At 30.5% G+C, this 17,019-nt stretch overlaps 1 protein-coding gene across 2 annotated transcripts in view; it reads left to right on the top strand.

Annotated features, from left to right (window-relative positions):
• The first annotated feature begins 8,244 nt into the window (after nt 1–8,244).
• LOC118189817 (paired box protein Pax-6-like) overlaps nt 8,245–17,019 on the top strand; it is a 183,846-nt gene continuing 175,071 nt past the window's right edge. For both annotated transcript variants that reach the window (XM_085817505.1, XM_035360491.2), the window contains exon 1: nt 8,245–8,437. The gene's annotated coding sequence lies outside the window, so the exon portion shown is untranslated. The remainder of the gene's footprint in view (nt 8,438–17,019) is intronic.

The raw sequence follows: 17,019 nt of genomic DNA, 5'->3' as shown, positions 1-17,019 counted from the left end.
ACGCATGTAATTATAACGCTGAATGTGGCGCGCAGCGAATTGGATGGGAAACAGCGAGGCAATTACTTGCACTTCCCCCAGCGTACCGTGCTGCCATCTGTAGGTTGGTTATGGTACTACTTGACAACTGTTGACTTGTAAAGACGGGTTATTAAGTAGAAAAAGAGAGACGTGTGGCTATTTAAATGTCCTTCTAACGTCACTGAGATGGAGAAAGGTTTCAGAAGTCAGGTTTTAAAAATGAGTTATGATTCGTGCGGGAGTTTTAAATTCGGAATTCGCTGGGATAAATGCTTACCGCTCGTAAATGCGATGAGGTGTCATTTTTCTGGCGTTAAATAACACATTCGTTTTAAATGGGTTACTGTAACTTTAAAATAAATAAAAGAGTTAAATTTCACATTGGTTCAGGAAAATTGCTTACGGAAGCTTTAAAATGACTAACAACGAATATAGGTAATTATAATAAGGAAGATATAATAGTGGCAATAAATACAATAATTAGCCCTTAATAGGTATGAAGAAAATATCTATTAATAGTGTCAATATATATCCACAAATTAAATTACATTTTTTATAAAAAACCGATCATAATTTAGTTTCAGTGTATATGTTCTTACTTATTTGTCAAATAATTTTACTGAAAAATTAAATGAATGAGAAAAGTGTAGTTGCTGGCTTGAAAGAGATAATGATGTTTAGTTTGCATTACAAATATATGAAAAGGAAAATTAAAATAAATAAATAAATAAAAAAAAAATCTGAGAGCTTTCAGGTGTTATATTATATTATGCCCAAATGTATAGTTTCCCCCTCCCCCATTTACACACACATACACTTTTCGAGAGAATTTCGGTTAACTTTTCTTTGGACTAAAAATATTTAAAAACAGCATATTTTTAGAATTTCCGATAGGCAGTCTCGCGTACCGGAGATAAAAAATGTTATTCCGCACAGTGTTGCCATTGCTCGCTTTGAAATTGTTGAATTTGTTAATCAAAAATTCGTTAATTTTAAAAAATATAAAGCAGATAATAAAACAATGTCGAAATTCAAAATTTGGGCTTAAAGGAACCAATATTCGGATGGACGATTACATTATTCAAAATTTGATGGATCTAGATGAAGTTGTTTCTTCACAGGGCTAGAAATATGCGTACATTCATGCAGATTCTTCATACACTCAGTTAAGACACTCGAAAAAAGACAATTAAATTCAAATCTTCAATTGTATCTAGCTTCTCAGATTAGAAAAGATTTTACTGAGAGAAAATATTTAAAATGCAAATTATACTCGAGTTTATACATGTGTCATAAATACATTTTCTCCTTTTGAAAAAATTAGTTAAGCTTTCTAATTTTCTTTCTTTCTTCACTCGGAAGCACTTCACCATTGGAAGTGAAATACTCGTTCTCGAAAATCAAACCAGAAGATAGCTTTATGCAAAAGCTACTGTATCAAATTACCCTTCCCTTTAACGAAACGTATAAAAACAAGATTATATCTCGTTTGAGTATCAAATATTTAATAAATCTTAAAAGAATGTAAAGCATGCAGTTTTTCATTTTCAAAAGCAGCATTTTTAACCTGCTTGCTCGTTATGAAAATAAAATCGCTTTATGTGAAAGTTTTTCTTAAATACGGGCCAACACTTCTTCTTAAAAAGCTTTGTCATTATCATTTCAGACTCGAATTAAAATACCTAATTGACCTAGGTGTACCTTTCTAGTAATTTTTATTAAGATTTCCAACAACAATGCAATTAATGAAAGGTATTTCGAATGCCAAATGTTACGTACCTCTGCTATAAAATTATCATTCGCGCCTTTTAGTATTTTATTTGAATATTTTAAATATACACATAATTATTTAGTGCATCATATAATTAACTAGTACATCAGTAATAATAAGATTTCAAATTCTTTCTTTGTTAGTAATAATTTGAATATTAACTTATTTTGCAGGCATCCTCAAATGACCCAACGGGGATTGAGAGAGGAGATGTACTGGAAATGAAATACTGTCGATTTCAACATTACGTTTCCTGATCCTGACAAATCTGTCTGTCTTCTGCTTATAAGAAATTCGATTGTTTCATGAACAGGAAAAAAATCTGAATGTTCTGAAACTCCTCATCGAATATTACTGTTCATGTTGTGCAAGTATAAATAAATGAATATAGTTGCAACTAAATTTTTTAAAAAATGAAGTAAATAAAATTCAAATATGATATCAATAAAGGTATATTTTTTGTTATTTTAGTTGCTTCATTCTTCCTTCAGAATACGTCTTGTTTTAGAAGCTATCGCATTTGCCTTTTTATCATTGTTATAAGCTTACTTTGCCATTTAGATATCTTTTAATATAAGTTTCAAACGTCCGGGAACTGACATCATCATTAGGGACAACTATAGAAAATTTTCTTTTTCCATATCGTGCTAAAATATGTTCCAATATACACTACCACTATACTACTATACACTGAATTTCTTTGAAAGCAGGACAATATTTGAATTATCCAAGCAAATCCACTAATACGAATCGTATAATTAAAACTTTACAGACTGGGAAAATGTAATCTGGCTGCAGTTTAAATACACTGAGAAAACTCTTGTTGGTAATACTCCTTCTTTCCCAATGTGTATGTATTATGCATGTATTAGGGAACATTCAGTTTAATATCATCGTTATGATAATCACTTGAACTGTGATTTTTATATTCATCGTTGATATGCGAGGGCACATAAGAAAATAATTAGCTAAATTATATCTTGATAATTGTAAGCAACAATCTTGTTATTAATAACAGTAGTCAAGTAAGCTGCACGGAAACTACTGGTAAACGTCACATATTCTATTACCCATGTTATTATATAAAAGTATCAAAATATTAATAAAAATTATACCGGCTCATTTTGTTGCACTGAGAAATAACACGTCATAATTTGAGAGATTGCATAATTAAGAGTTCTGCTGTGGTAGCAATGATTCATTTCTCCATTCTTAGTATTGCCATTTTGCTTACTAGTTCTAAATACATGATTTTTAAATTTTGTATTTTGAATTTCTAATGAATTCTTAAAGTAATGGACCAAAAGCAGCATTTGCCAGTGTGAAACAGTCAATAAAACAAATTCCAAATTCAGGCTTTCAGGTGCGCATGTTCTGGTGGAGGACAATGATATTCAAAATTTTATGACTTCAGGACATTTTCAGTTTTTTCATAATGCGAGAAACATACATACATTCATGCAGATTCTTCATTATTTAATTTCTTTTAATATAATACAGAGCGGGAATATTTGGTGGCAACAATTTGAAAAGTGATTCAACGCTTTTAGTGATTCGATGGAAAATGCCATTTAAAGATAATACAATGACTAACAGCCTAATAGCCTCTGAGACTAATAGCTCTTCTGAGCTAAAATCCCTTCGGCTAATAATGTCATGGAAAAGCCCAGAAATGCATGGTGAGAAGACACCCCTATATTTTGCAATCTTAACTGTTTTTGGGGAGAGGAAGTTTTGTAATTACGACAAAGCCTTGGGAACTATCTGGCTATGGGGAAGGATGTCTTCGTGGAGGACTCTCTAAGAAAAACTGGCTCGTATACACCTTACGTATGAGGAAAACCACGAAAACACCCATGCAGCCAGCCCGTTCGCGTAATTCGAACCTCGGACCACACTACTAGTGTTCAGAGACTTCCGCGTTCAGAGACTTTACCGCTCGGATCCTGTGCATAGAAAATTCCCGAAGACAAAATCATTATTTAAGCAACAATTCATATAGAAACAATCAGTCAGTCAGAGGTAGTCGTTTTATTGTATAGAAAGTATTAAGTATTCGTTGTGGTAAAATTTACTCTTTGTGCCATTGAACGTTATTGTTCTAGCGAACTATGTTTCCGTAAGTACCAACAACATATTAAAGTATTTAAGCACTTCTTGGGTGAGCACTGGTACAGTTGAACCTCCTCCAAAAAATAAAATTAAAAAAAAAAAAAAAAAAAAAAAAAAAAAAAAATCTGAAATTTTTCAGATTTTAAATTACGTCCAAAGGGGCGTTTTTTTAACGTTTTGAGTGTTACCTTTATTTATTAAATATCATGTTCTTTGCACTTAAACCATAAAATTCAGTTCAAGAGCAATATCGCAAAATAATGTTAAATTAAGCATATCTTTAGAATTTCCGATATACACAGTCTCGCGAGCTGGAGATAAAAGTTTTTTTTTTTTTTTTTTTTCTATATAACGTTGCCATTTCTCGCTTTTAAAGCATTGAGTTTGTAAATCAAAAATTCGTTAAAGTTTTACAAAATATAAAATCTATAATAAAACAAATTCCAAATTTGGGATTTCAGATGCCCATATTCGCAGTAGGATTTCGTCATTCAAAATTCGATGGCTCTATGTACCATTGTTTTATCACAATGCGAGAAATAGACAATCATTTATGCAGATTTTTCATTATTTAATTTCTTCAAATATAATGCAGAACTCTAACATTTTGTGGCAACAGTTTGAAAAGTGAACCGACGTTTATGAGTCCGACGCAAAATGCCAAAACGAATGCAATAGTCCTTCGGGACTGAAATCCCTTTGGACTAAAAAGTATTAATTTTCATTCCAGTTTAAAAGTCTTTTAATTTTTTTAAATCTTTTATTTTAAAATTTCCTTTTTAGTTTTTCATCTTTGATGTATTAAGTTGAAGATAATTATACAAAAAGTAAATATTAAGGTTACTCTCGCAAAATTTAGCCAGATAGTGACTTGCTAATATCGAAATGTCAGCCACTGTAATCCTATTAGTGGGGTATCCTATTAGCTACTTTTACCGTATATGACGGCATATAAGACGCACTTTTTTTCCTAAATGTGGTCTCAAAAAAGTTACCTGCGTCTTTATACGTGAAGGACACAGGTTGACTTTTCAATAGTGAATGCTATTTTTAGCCCGGATAAATGTCTAGACACATAACTTTTTCTACATCTGTCATAATTATTTTGCGCATGCGTGAAATATCTGTCGCCAAAAAGCGCCAAAGCTCGAAGCTGATGTCGCAGTTCGAACAGGTTCCACGGTCACATTACGTCTATGGAGCCTTTCCTTCTTTACATAGACTTTCTTTGACTCAGCCGACACAAGTGTCGGTATCGGTGCTACTCTGTATAAACGTGTCGGTATCGGTGCTTAAAACTATTTGTTTAAAAAAAAATACCCTGGAAAATATGACTACAGGAAACAAGAGATTAAGCTATACAATTCAATATAAACTAGGAGTGTTAAACTACGCCAAATTGCATGGAAGCAGAGCAGCAGCAAGGCATTTCGGTCCACAAGCAGCACTTCGGTAATTTCAGCAAGGCATTTCGGTAATTTTCCTTAATAAAAAAATGTTTGGTAATTGCATTCAATGATTGTTTATTTGGCATTTACGAAACGTGAGAACTAAAAGAAATCACATTTTAAGTTATTGTGGACTATTGAAACTATTTTTCCTTGTGTGTGGCCTTCTAAATAAGGGTGCGTCTAATATGCCGTCAAATACGGTAATAGCTTTAGGGATAAATTTGTATATGTTGTTTGAAACAGTATATTTTATTTATTTATTTGTTTATTACTATTTCCGTAAGTAAAAATATGTTACGGGTTAATCATTTAAAATTCGTAATTTAATATATATATATATATATATATTTTTTTTTTTACTATATTGGAATTGCTTAATTGTTATCTTTCAATAACTACAGTGAAAAGTAGCAATGTTAGGCAACTAAAAAGGAAGAACTATGTAAATTAATTATTCGATTCCTCTTTTAGGAATTTTTTATAATCTAATTTCTAGTTTTTAGTACCCTACAAATAAATATTTCGTTTAGGAGTATTACATATGCGTATATTAGGGTACGCGCACTTTGTTGTTGTTGAATCCTCACTTGTCTGACTCATAGTCAAGCGCAGGAGCGCAAGTTTACGCCTGTCGTTGGCTTGAGCAACAAATTTGAGCAATTTGCAGGTGACAGTGCGATTTAGCTCAGTTCACCTCTTCCAGTTTTGATGAGTCATCAAAAATTTTCGAATTTTCACCCTAGGGAGACATGTTTTTTACGAATTTCCTCCCCGGGGAGTCCTCCAAGGGTCCCACCCCTCTTCCCCCTACACCATCAACATCTCGAGATGACTTTCGGTTCGCCACATATTTAGAGTGCCCCATGTCGCACGAACACTATACATTTACATCCATTTATCCTTCTCTGGGATTAGAACCCGGGCCTTTCGGCAGTCAGCGAAAGGATGGGAACCATTGTACTAGAGCAACTATTAAGATTAAAGTGTTTTACGTTTATATTAAAATAGGAATCATATATTATTTATTTATTTTTAATAAAATTTTACATTTCTGTAATTTTTTAATATTTTTAAAGCATCTTGCAATATTTTATTGTAAGCATATCTTTGAGGGGCTACACTGCAATTCAAAATTTTCAGTTTAATGTTTTTTCCTGCAGTTTTTTACGAACTTTTCTTGAGAATTTGAATTTCGTATTTTTTAATAATTCCCTTATTCTCGCTACAATATTCTTGAGCGTACAAGGTAATGCACAGAATTAAATTACATTGAGCATTTACAGTATTATTCTAAGCACAGCGACTAGAAATCAATAACCACTGGAGATCACGTTTTACTGAAATATTCAATTCTTCAAGCTAACAACTATTCACGTGCACCTGTGTAGCATTATTTGACGTTTGAAACATATTCTCACAACTGAATTCACACCAATGCTAAGGAAGTTACTAAAGAAATGAAATAAAGATATAAATATCAAAATATTCGTTTATTGTTTCTAGACTATTTGTTAGGCAACTAAAGCTACCATTTTGAATAAATGTGAAAAGTCTGAAAGATAAATTAAGAGCCAGTTGCCCCATGGAATAACAATTGGCTATTTGCCAAGACGGGATGATATAAAACTAAAGTTCTTTAGCCGCTTCAATAGCAAAACTTGTCATGTCGCGTGAGTCAACTGCCAACTATAAGGCTGCGTAAGTTTTTATTTGTAGAAGAAGAGAACTTTATAGATAAGTCGAATCGATAATAACATTGCTTCCATCTGTTAAAAAATAAAAATAAAAATATTATCATTGCCAAATTATTCAAAATAAAGGTGTCCGGTAAAAGATTTAAGGGATACGCAATTTCGAACCATTAGAATTTTAAGAGCAATAAAAATTGTTATTAATTCAGCTCCAAGTCCAAAACTAATTTACTGGAGATTTTTCAACTGTAATAAATATATTATAATGAAAATAACCAATTCAATTTATTTTAAAACATTAAGATTTGAATGTATGACACTATTCGACTGCTAGAAAAATCCGAAAATTCAACTATTTTTAAGAAAACGCATTACATTGGGAATTTTAGAATAGGTTTAAGGCATAAAATTAAATTCTTGCTATAAATAATAATTCACTAAAATGATTATATAAATTATTTTAAGGTAGTAGAGCAAAAAAAAAATTCATGTTTGATATGATTTAATTTAATTAATATGAATGACACTCGAGCCGCTTCAAATTTCATATTTCAATAATAAGAATAAATTCTTCGTAATTTCGTTTTTAAATTCTTCGTAATTTTAAAAAGTTAAAAATCGCACTTTCCCCAAATTACATGAAATCGGTTGGCAACTGAGTTTTTAATTGAATTTACTGTACTTTATATCTTCTTTTTGTGTAGTTAATGAAAAGGTAAATAAATGCCAAAGCAAAGAAAAGATTCACGTTTTTTGAAAAACCTTTAAAAAAAAAGTAGTCAATTGTATTGAAAAGAAGTAAAAAAAAATATTCCTCAACACACAAGGAGTGAAAGAATAAAGTGCTCCTAATAAGTCAGGGAGTAAACTGTACGCACACGCCGGCGTAACTCCGAATCATCATCAAAATTAACTGCACGAGTGCAAAAACCGTAATAAATCATCACAACTCGACAACTCTCTTCTTCCGTCAGTACGTTTTCCACCTAATAGATGGCGGTATCGTTCACTGTCAAGTGGGCGGGTGGTCCGAGGCGTGGTTTCTAAAGGCGGGGCTTCGACCGCTATTGGACGTGGCCACTAATCAGATTGTGCACTCATTCGGAACATCTGATTGCACACGCAGTGGCGTGACGTCACGGTCACCTGGCAGCTTATTGGCCGTGTAGCCGGACGAGCGGCGGGCGTCGTTTTCGTTGCCACGCTTTCATGGTAACAGGGAGAGTTTTAGTAGTAGTAGTCGTCTAGTGTCAGTCGTACGTTCCTGTGGTTTTGTTGTGCTCTACTGATTCTTCTCCCTTGTCATAGATTTTAGGGTTCAGCCAAAGTGACAGTTGGTGCTGGACTTCCGCTGTCTTGACATTAGCGCTGCTACTTCAACCTACGCCGAGGTAAGTAAGTGATGGATGCTTTTTTTTTGTTTATAGATTCTTTTTCTCCTTTCGCTTTTCAGCCTGATGAAATTTTGATTGCTTTATGGTGCGCTGATTTTTACACTTGTTGATCGACCAACGGTTTTTTGCACACACGCATGCTATGTGTCAAAACATAATTGCAAACAATTTTGCGAAAGGGGGATGAGATGAGTTATTGATGTATTGTGTAATTATACTCTACAATAGTTAAATTTGCAAAACTGTGAATAAAGACTGTAAATAATTTAGGTTTTTCCCAATGTTGAGATAATCCATGCATTTTTCTATAACAGTGTTGGTTCTTTAATAGATGTTTTATATTTCATGATATACTGAAAACAAACAAATTTCAGAAAATATGTCAATAACTTTGCTTTACTTGAGGGATTTTCCACACAAAATTCCTCAAGCAGTATCTGCTTCTGGTGCTTACTTGAATATTTAAAGAAAAACGTTATTTTAAAAAGTAAATTTAAAAAAAAATCATAACATATGACATTATTCAAAATTTGCTTTGATAAAGTAAAAAACTAGTCGCGAAGTAACCAGTATCAAAATTATCATTTCAATGTATAGAAGCTTTGCATTGAAATTATAATAATTACAACGTAGGATTTACCTTAACACTAAATTTGACGTTTTGCTATTATATTTTTTAGAAATAAACTATATGCTTAAAGATTTTAAGTTTGTTGTATTAATAAGAAAATCGACTACACAAGTTTTAATACTGTATTCAAAATATATAAATGATAATTTTTTAGTTGTGTGTTTACAGTAATTCAACGACAGCGCATAATTTTCTGCAGATAGGTGTAAATGATTTCTGATTTCCTGGTATTCTTTTTTATATAATGCATTAAATGTAGCCTTTATATTAATAATTAAATATAATGGTATAATTTTTTTGCTTTTTGAAAATATATAAGCTGTATCTGTAATAAAAAATTTATCTTGTAAAATTATGAAGTAACTAATATAAAACATTGCTTTCATTGTGGGATGATTATTTGCTCATGTAATATGGAATTAATTTTGTATACTCTATTTCTAAATTATAAATCAATCAATATTATTAGAGGATTTAAAAAGTTACATGTTTATATTCACAGAAATTATTTTTGTCAACATAATAATGAGTTGCATGAATCTAATTTAAAGATAGATGCGAAAACTTTTTATTTAACTTATAAATTACAATTAATAAATATACTGTAACTTGGGCATACTTCGAAAGTTAGAAATCAAAGAAACTGAGTAAAAATGCCTTATAAATTACAAATACTTGCTCGTGAAAATTCTTCCATTTGCCATTTGATTATTGCCAGCTTTAAAATCTAAACTTTATACGAAAATGTAGTTCCGTTTTGAAGAAATTTCCTCTGCAAGTTTTATTACTTAATTGTTTGACTAATTAATCTATGCTGTCAGTAATCAAAGGACGCTTTTTGGGGAGGGATATTTTTTTTATTAACTGTAATTTTAAGCTACTAAAAGATGTAGTTAGTTGGTTAAAACTTTTTATATTCGACCAAGTAATTACTTTCATTTCGGTTTAGTAATTCCTGTTCCTAGTATTATAGAAATTACTAAACTGAGTAACTAATTATAGAAATTTCTACAGGTTTAGTAATTGCTATAATTAGTAGTTATGTAAAATAAAAAACTAATGGAAATAAGTTCAAAAATGGAAACTCTGGAGATTTGTTTTCTCCGAATTCGTAGAAAAAACAAACCAGACAAAGATTCATATTCCCTCAAATATGCATATTCATATTAGAAATTTATATAGTAAATTTCAGTGGTCCTCAACCTTTTTTGTGTCATGCACCCCTGTCATCATTATTGCTCCCCTTTCTCGAACTCGAAAAATACATATACATTTATTTAAACTTAGATTATTTTTTATTGCGTTATGAATTAAACGTAACAAAGTATAGCAAATGTTGATAAATACCAAAACTTGAATAAAAGTAGTTTTTTATGTTCATAAATTAAAACTAAATACTTAACAGCTATATAAAATGCTGACCGCATCCCCTCTGAAACTATGAAATTCCCTCCCTGGGGAAAATTCCACCCTGGTTGAGAACCACTGGTCTGGGGTTTATAGTTTTCGCCTTACATTACGCTGTCACAGAATTAATCCTTCCTGTGGCTTGACAAAAAAATCATCTCTTGAGAGCTATTGCCATTCATAGCGTAAAAAAATATCTTTAATTTATCGCTTAAATCATAATCGAATACTGCTTATCAATGCAACAGTTGAAATATTTAAAAGCAATATTGTGACATGATTTTATACTTGCTTTCTTTATTTTATTTATATCTTTCCAAAATTATAACACTGCATTACTAATTAGTGTGATAAAAAAGAGTTAAAAAAGCAATACTTCTCAATGATATATATATATATATAAGTGTTGAAAAATCTCATATTTGTATTACTTATAGCAACAATGTATTTAGCTGATAATTTTATTAAACCCTTACATCCATAATGTAATTTAAGTACTTTTGAATGCTTTATATCATGCAACACTCTTATGGAACATTTGGGAGCAACGCACGTATTCCGTTTTCTTATCTTGTAACATTAAATTTTAAGTTAGCTGTTTATCTGCACTGCTGGAAGACGATCTTAAGCATCCACTGTCACGTGATAGGATATTTTTGTCTAGTAATTTTTCTCAACTTTCAATCTAGATTTATTAAACGCAATAGAAAAACGTTTTTGAGGATCCATTTTAAAGATTAGGAATTAATGATACTGACTAAAGCTATTAGAAAAATAATTGCACTTAAAAACCATCCCGCGTCCTGATAGATTGTTATTATTGTAATAATAATTATAAGTATGATGACTGATCTAATTTTTATGTGCATTCCCTTATTTAAATTCGTTAACATCTACGCGAGGAAAAAAAAATGGAACTTCAACAATGTAAGTTCGTTATTATTTCTTAAATATTTTACCTTGAACTTGTATATGTGATTTTAAAATCATTCATTTGTTTAATTATATCGTCAAGAGTTTTATCATGCACAATTAATAAGTACAATGCAATTTACGTTTCATTACAAATTACATTTCATTAATGCAACAATAATTAGCAAAATTCATCGGATTTTTCATTGAAAGGTGGCCCGTTTCAAGAACAAAGTCTGCATTTGTGTATTTTATAATGTTATGTACTGGCACTGTTTTGCTGGCTACAATACACGCACAAATTTTAATTATTAATTTAGAAAATTTCAGTTCAGTACAAATTTTAAAGGAGTATTATATGTAAAAGGTGCTTCTCCCACCTTTCTAGCGTACCTTCGTGGTGTAGTGGTTAGCACACTGAGCTGGTATTTCAGAGATCCGTGGTTCGATTCCCGGCGAAGGCGATTACTTTTAAGCAAATTTCAGAAAATTTCATCTCTTGCTTCCAAAAGAAAAAAAAAAATCCTAATGTCTCTACGTATGTATGCAATGTTGTTTCATGCATCATTTCACTTCATCATTAAAAAAATATGTAACGTGAACATAATCTAATGCATAAATTTTGGCATGGAAAATAGTCACATACATAAAAATATGTAATGGGAACAGAGCAACATTAAAGATCTTTCTTTGCATGCTTCTATCAGTTGCGTTGTTGGAATTGTTAAATCTAATTTAAAAATAGTTCAATATCTCTGTTCATAATTTAGAATGTCTCGGAAATATTTTGAACCACATGCTTTGGTCTTATTTTAGTGTTTTTCTTTTTATATTTTGTTATATATATAACAGAAATCCCGAAAACGGACTTCTCATTTGAAATAGTTTTATTTCTTCTATTTAAATGACGTATTTCTAAAGAAATTTACAGGATACATTTGTCTCTTGAAGAAAGGGAATTCGAATCGATTTCCTTCAAAATGCATATAGTTTTCTATAAAATTATTAGCATTCAAAAGTCAAATATTGCCTATTTTTTCTGCCATACTTCTCTTTCTATCTAATATCCCAAAACAAACTGAAATGGAAATATAAATTCTATTATATGGCCATGTACATATGCGTATGTTCGAATTTATATGATAAAGTGTGGAAAGTATAAATGTATATAAACTAATGCGTATCGTTAATTATAAAATTTTCTGCACCTTTAATTGAAAATAATTTTAAAGAAACAGACATTTCATTCTATGATAAATTAAACAGTAACTGAAAAGCTATACTTTACTTTTATGAAAAGCTATACTTAGCTATACGTTAATTTTACAGCACATTAAAAAGAAGAAATCCTTCTGGTCTTATCTAATAACGAAATGGCATTAAGTAAATAATTATAATAACAGTTTGTAGTTAAAAGATATAAATGCTTTGTAAAGCCTGATTTCTAATTATTTACTTTTTAAAATTTGCGTGCATAAAATATAAATTAATAATAACTCGATTTCTTGCAAAGAAATTCAGTAAATTATGAATATTTGTCCACAACCATTTCTACAAAGAATCGGAAAGAAATTATTTAAAAATTAATTCAGGTAATAGTAATTTAAGTAAAACATAAATAAAAATCAAATAGAAACTGTATTTGATATAGAACAGAAAGAAAATGCACGATGTTTCTGATAATTTTTGTAGAGTACTTATAAGAAATTTTAAAGAATACGAATATTGTTTCGGAAAGTAATGACAGAATGACTACTTTGGCTTATTTTTTGGTCGCAACTTGCTGAATTTCACTTGCAATTTTAAAAATACGAAATAATGCAATGAAATGCTGTAGAAAACGAATAAATGCCTAGATCTCAAATGTGAAAGTTTAATGATTAAACGCTGTTAAGATGAATTAGCGTTATACTTCAGCTTTCATATCTACAAAGATGAACACTCATTGAACAGATAGTGTTCATTCATGTGTATTTCTGATTATAGAACAATATCCGCATAAATATATTATGTTTAAATAGTTTATATCTATAATTATAATATTTATTTTATTACTTTCAAGTACTTCTCTAACATATTTCTTCAATATTTTCAAGTTCGTGTTGATTTATTTGAAGAAATACTACATATTTCTTCAAATAAATCAACTCAAAAAAACTTTAAACAATGCCTTTTTAACTTAAAAATCGTTATGCACAGGATTACCTTATTTAATTCTTACGAAATTAGTTTCTAAATTTTATAAGTATAGCAGGGGAAATCATAAACGCAAATTCTTGTGTTCATGCATTGAAGTTTTTTCTATACTTATTTGCGAAGGGAAAAAAATACCCCTTCCCTCGGTAAATTGTTTGTTTAGCCAATAACAACGAAAATTTTCTTTGCTAGATATAAAAGTGCATACCTATTTTATTTATATATTTTAAAATTTTATTTGATTTAAGTTGTGCGAAAAGCTGGGAAAAATAATAAGAAAAGTTACTAAAACGTATCTGCAAATTACAAATTCAAATTCCTCATCAGTTTACACTGCGAATGTAGTAAATTCAACAGTCGATTGCAACGGTTAATATTTAAGGTTAGCTGTCATTTTATTGTTATTGTATTGCAGTGATGGTTGCAAAACATCTCTCTCATCAAATGAGCAAAAGTAAAATTAGTCTATTGAATTTGGAATCATTATTTTACAAATCTGGGGTTAGTTGTTTGCATTAATATTTTAATATAATCCCAGTGAAACCAAATTTCGATTTCAAAATTATGATCATTATTAAAATACATTAAAAATACATTCTTCTATAATATTTATCTTAATGGTCAATGTAAAACGTACTAAATCCAAAGGTTAAAAATATATTCAAAGAACGCGGAAAACCGCAGAATTAATCTGCAACTACATAAAACTGGACCGTGTATAATATTCTATAATATTCAAAGCTAAAAGTTATGCTACAATATTCAAAGCTAAAAGTTATGCTAAACGGCGATATTTTTTGAAATACAATGTATATCGAGCAGCAATGTCAACTAAGGTCAAATTTATTTAGAAATAGAGATGCTTTGAATGTTTTATTTTTCTAATTTGCATGTTGTAAAATTTTGGATATTCTTAAATACCAGGTTTATATTGTGTTGGAGAAATCAATATTCATGTCGATACTTATAAAATCATTCAAAATAGAATGTTACTCATGCTCATTTTTATAAATGTTATTCAGAAAGAGAATATTCATCAACCATTTATCTGACGTTCTTTTATGTGCGTAAGACCGTCATAGCTTTCAAACGTTGTTAGCTGAACAATCTTCTAAACGGAGGATAACTCTGTTTTAAACTTTTTTTAATTGAAAAATTTTAAATTCTTTGTACACCACACAAGGCTTACAGACGTAAGTAAAAAAAAAAAAAAAAAAAAAAAAATTACAAATTCACAGATGATACGTAAGAGATAAATTTACAGAAGAAAGAAAGCCATTTTATGTTGGACAAATACGTTAACAGGGGGAGGAAATGTAATATTCACAGAGTTTAACCTGGAATACTTATAATTTGAAATTGTTTAAATTGCAATCTTGGTGATACTTAAGTATATCTTCGCCAGTTTAAGTTCTCATTGAATAGTTAATAAAAAATGAAAGTATATAAATACGAATGTAACACTGTAAATTGTTAATTTATATTTCAATTACGCTGGCCGACCAGTAATTTGTCCTAGAATAAGTAAAAATTGTTTTCTATGTATTTGCGCAAGCTGATTTTAGATAACTACCTGCAATTTGCTTGAATAAAATTTTCTAAGATTTCTTTGAAATAAATGAATAAGTCCAGAAATGAAACCTGTCTTGTAAGCAAACTGATTGATACCGTTTGAAATATTTAAAGTTCAAATTTATACATTTCACTCAAGGTCTAACCATTTCATAATTTGCCTTTATATAAAACACGTACTAGTTTAAATTCTTGTTTGTATGTATATTTATATATATGTACGAGTATATAATGATTGCATCTGATCTTAAAAAAAAATCTGAATGCTTTCAGATTTTACATTACACCCGAAAGGGCGTTTTTTTAACTTTTTGTGTGTTACCTTTATTTATTGAAATATCATGTTCTTTGCACTTAAACCATAAAATTAAGTTCAATAGCAATGTCACAAAATAATTTTAAAATGAGCCTATCTTTAGAATTTCCGATACACAGTTCGACGCGCTGGAGATAAAAAAGTTTTTTTTTTTTTTTTTTTTTTTTTTTTTTTTTTTTCTTTCCAGTAGAATGTTGCCATTGCTCGCTTTTAAATCGTTGAGTTTGTTACTCAAAAATTCTTTAAAGTTTTACAAAATATGAAATCGTTATAAAACGAATTTCAAATTTGGTCTTCCACATTCGTAGGATGATTACGTCATTCAAAATTCGATGGCTCTGTGTACCGTTGTTTTATCACAATGCGAGAAATATACATACTTTTATGCAGATTTTTCATTATTTAATTTCTTCGAATATAATGCAGGACTCTAACATTTGGTGGCAACAGTTTGAAAAGTGAAACGGACATTTATAGTCATTCAACGCATAATCGCAAAACGAAAACAATAGTCCTTCAGAGACAAATATACTACAAGAAGGAAATAAATACGAATTATGATCATTTCATTTTATGCAAAGTATGCTCGTGCTGTCTGTCTATGTCTATTCCGGCTTCTAACGAGAGACTCTTACTAAAAGAATACAAAAATCTCGTATCCCTTCTTCTCATACCACTATCATGTCGATAAAATAGATTTTAATTGCCCTCTTCACAGAGTTCTCTTACATTCGCTCAATTTTAGAGTCTGGACCCAACGATGTGTATAGTCAGCCTTCGTTAATCAGCGTACCTTCAGAGTTCATATTAAAATTTATTGCATAGAAATATTTAGAATACAGTTTTAACAACTTAATTTCAACAAACATCAGAAATTCTTATTAATATCTTCATTTCTGAAGTGGCTTATTTTAATAAAAAATGCATAGTGTACAGTCGAGTTAGGATATAAGATGGCATAAATGTTTTTAAACAAAACACTTCACTCGGTAGTTCGTTATCATAATAAAGATAGTACATATGTGTCTGTGGTAGTTTGGTTTATTTGATTACGGCAAAGCACACTTGGGCTAACTGCTTAAGGGAAGGAATGCCTTCGTGGAGGACTTTCTAAGGTAACCTAGCTCATATTACGCATGGGAGGGCGCCCATGCAGCCAGTCCGTTCGCCTGGAACTACCAGTGTTCAGCTCCGCTCGGCAGCTGGTGAGCCTTCTTTATTAGTTCGGAATAATATCTATTGCAGTGGGAACGACGAACCTTCACTCTCTCTATAGTGGCAACATTATTTCATATAGTGTTAGCAAAATATATAAATAAATTTAAAAGTAAGATAGCTCTGGAAAAACGAGAAATGTATTTGCATTGAATATGCAGATAAAAATCACGATATATAGAGAGGTTATAGTTTAACTAGGTATTGTTATAAACTCAGTAGCAGCATTTATGACGTTACATCGTTTTGAATTTTTTCGGAGATAATGACTTCTGCTCTCCCCTCTGTAAATAAAAAACGTCGGTAAAAAGATAAAAAAAAAAAAAACGG

The sequence above is a fragment of the Stegodyphus dumicola genome, chromosome 5, assembly GCF_044657685.1.
Source record: "Stegodyphus dumicola isolate Sdum_Otavi_A_Nest chromosome 5, ASM4465768v1".
Taxonomy (NCBI): domain Eukaryota; kingdom Metazoa; phylum Arthropoda; class Arachnida; order Araneae; family Eresidae; genus Stegodyphus; species Stegodyphus dumicola.
The sequence above is the reverse complement of the archived record's forward strand: the minus strand, read 5'-3'. Positions and strand labels throughout refer to the sequence as shown.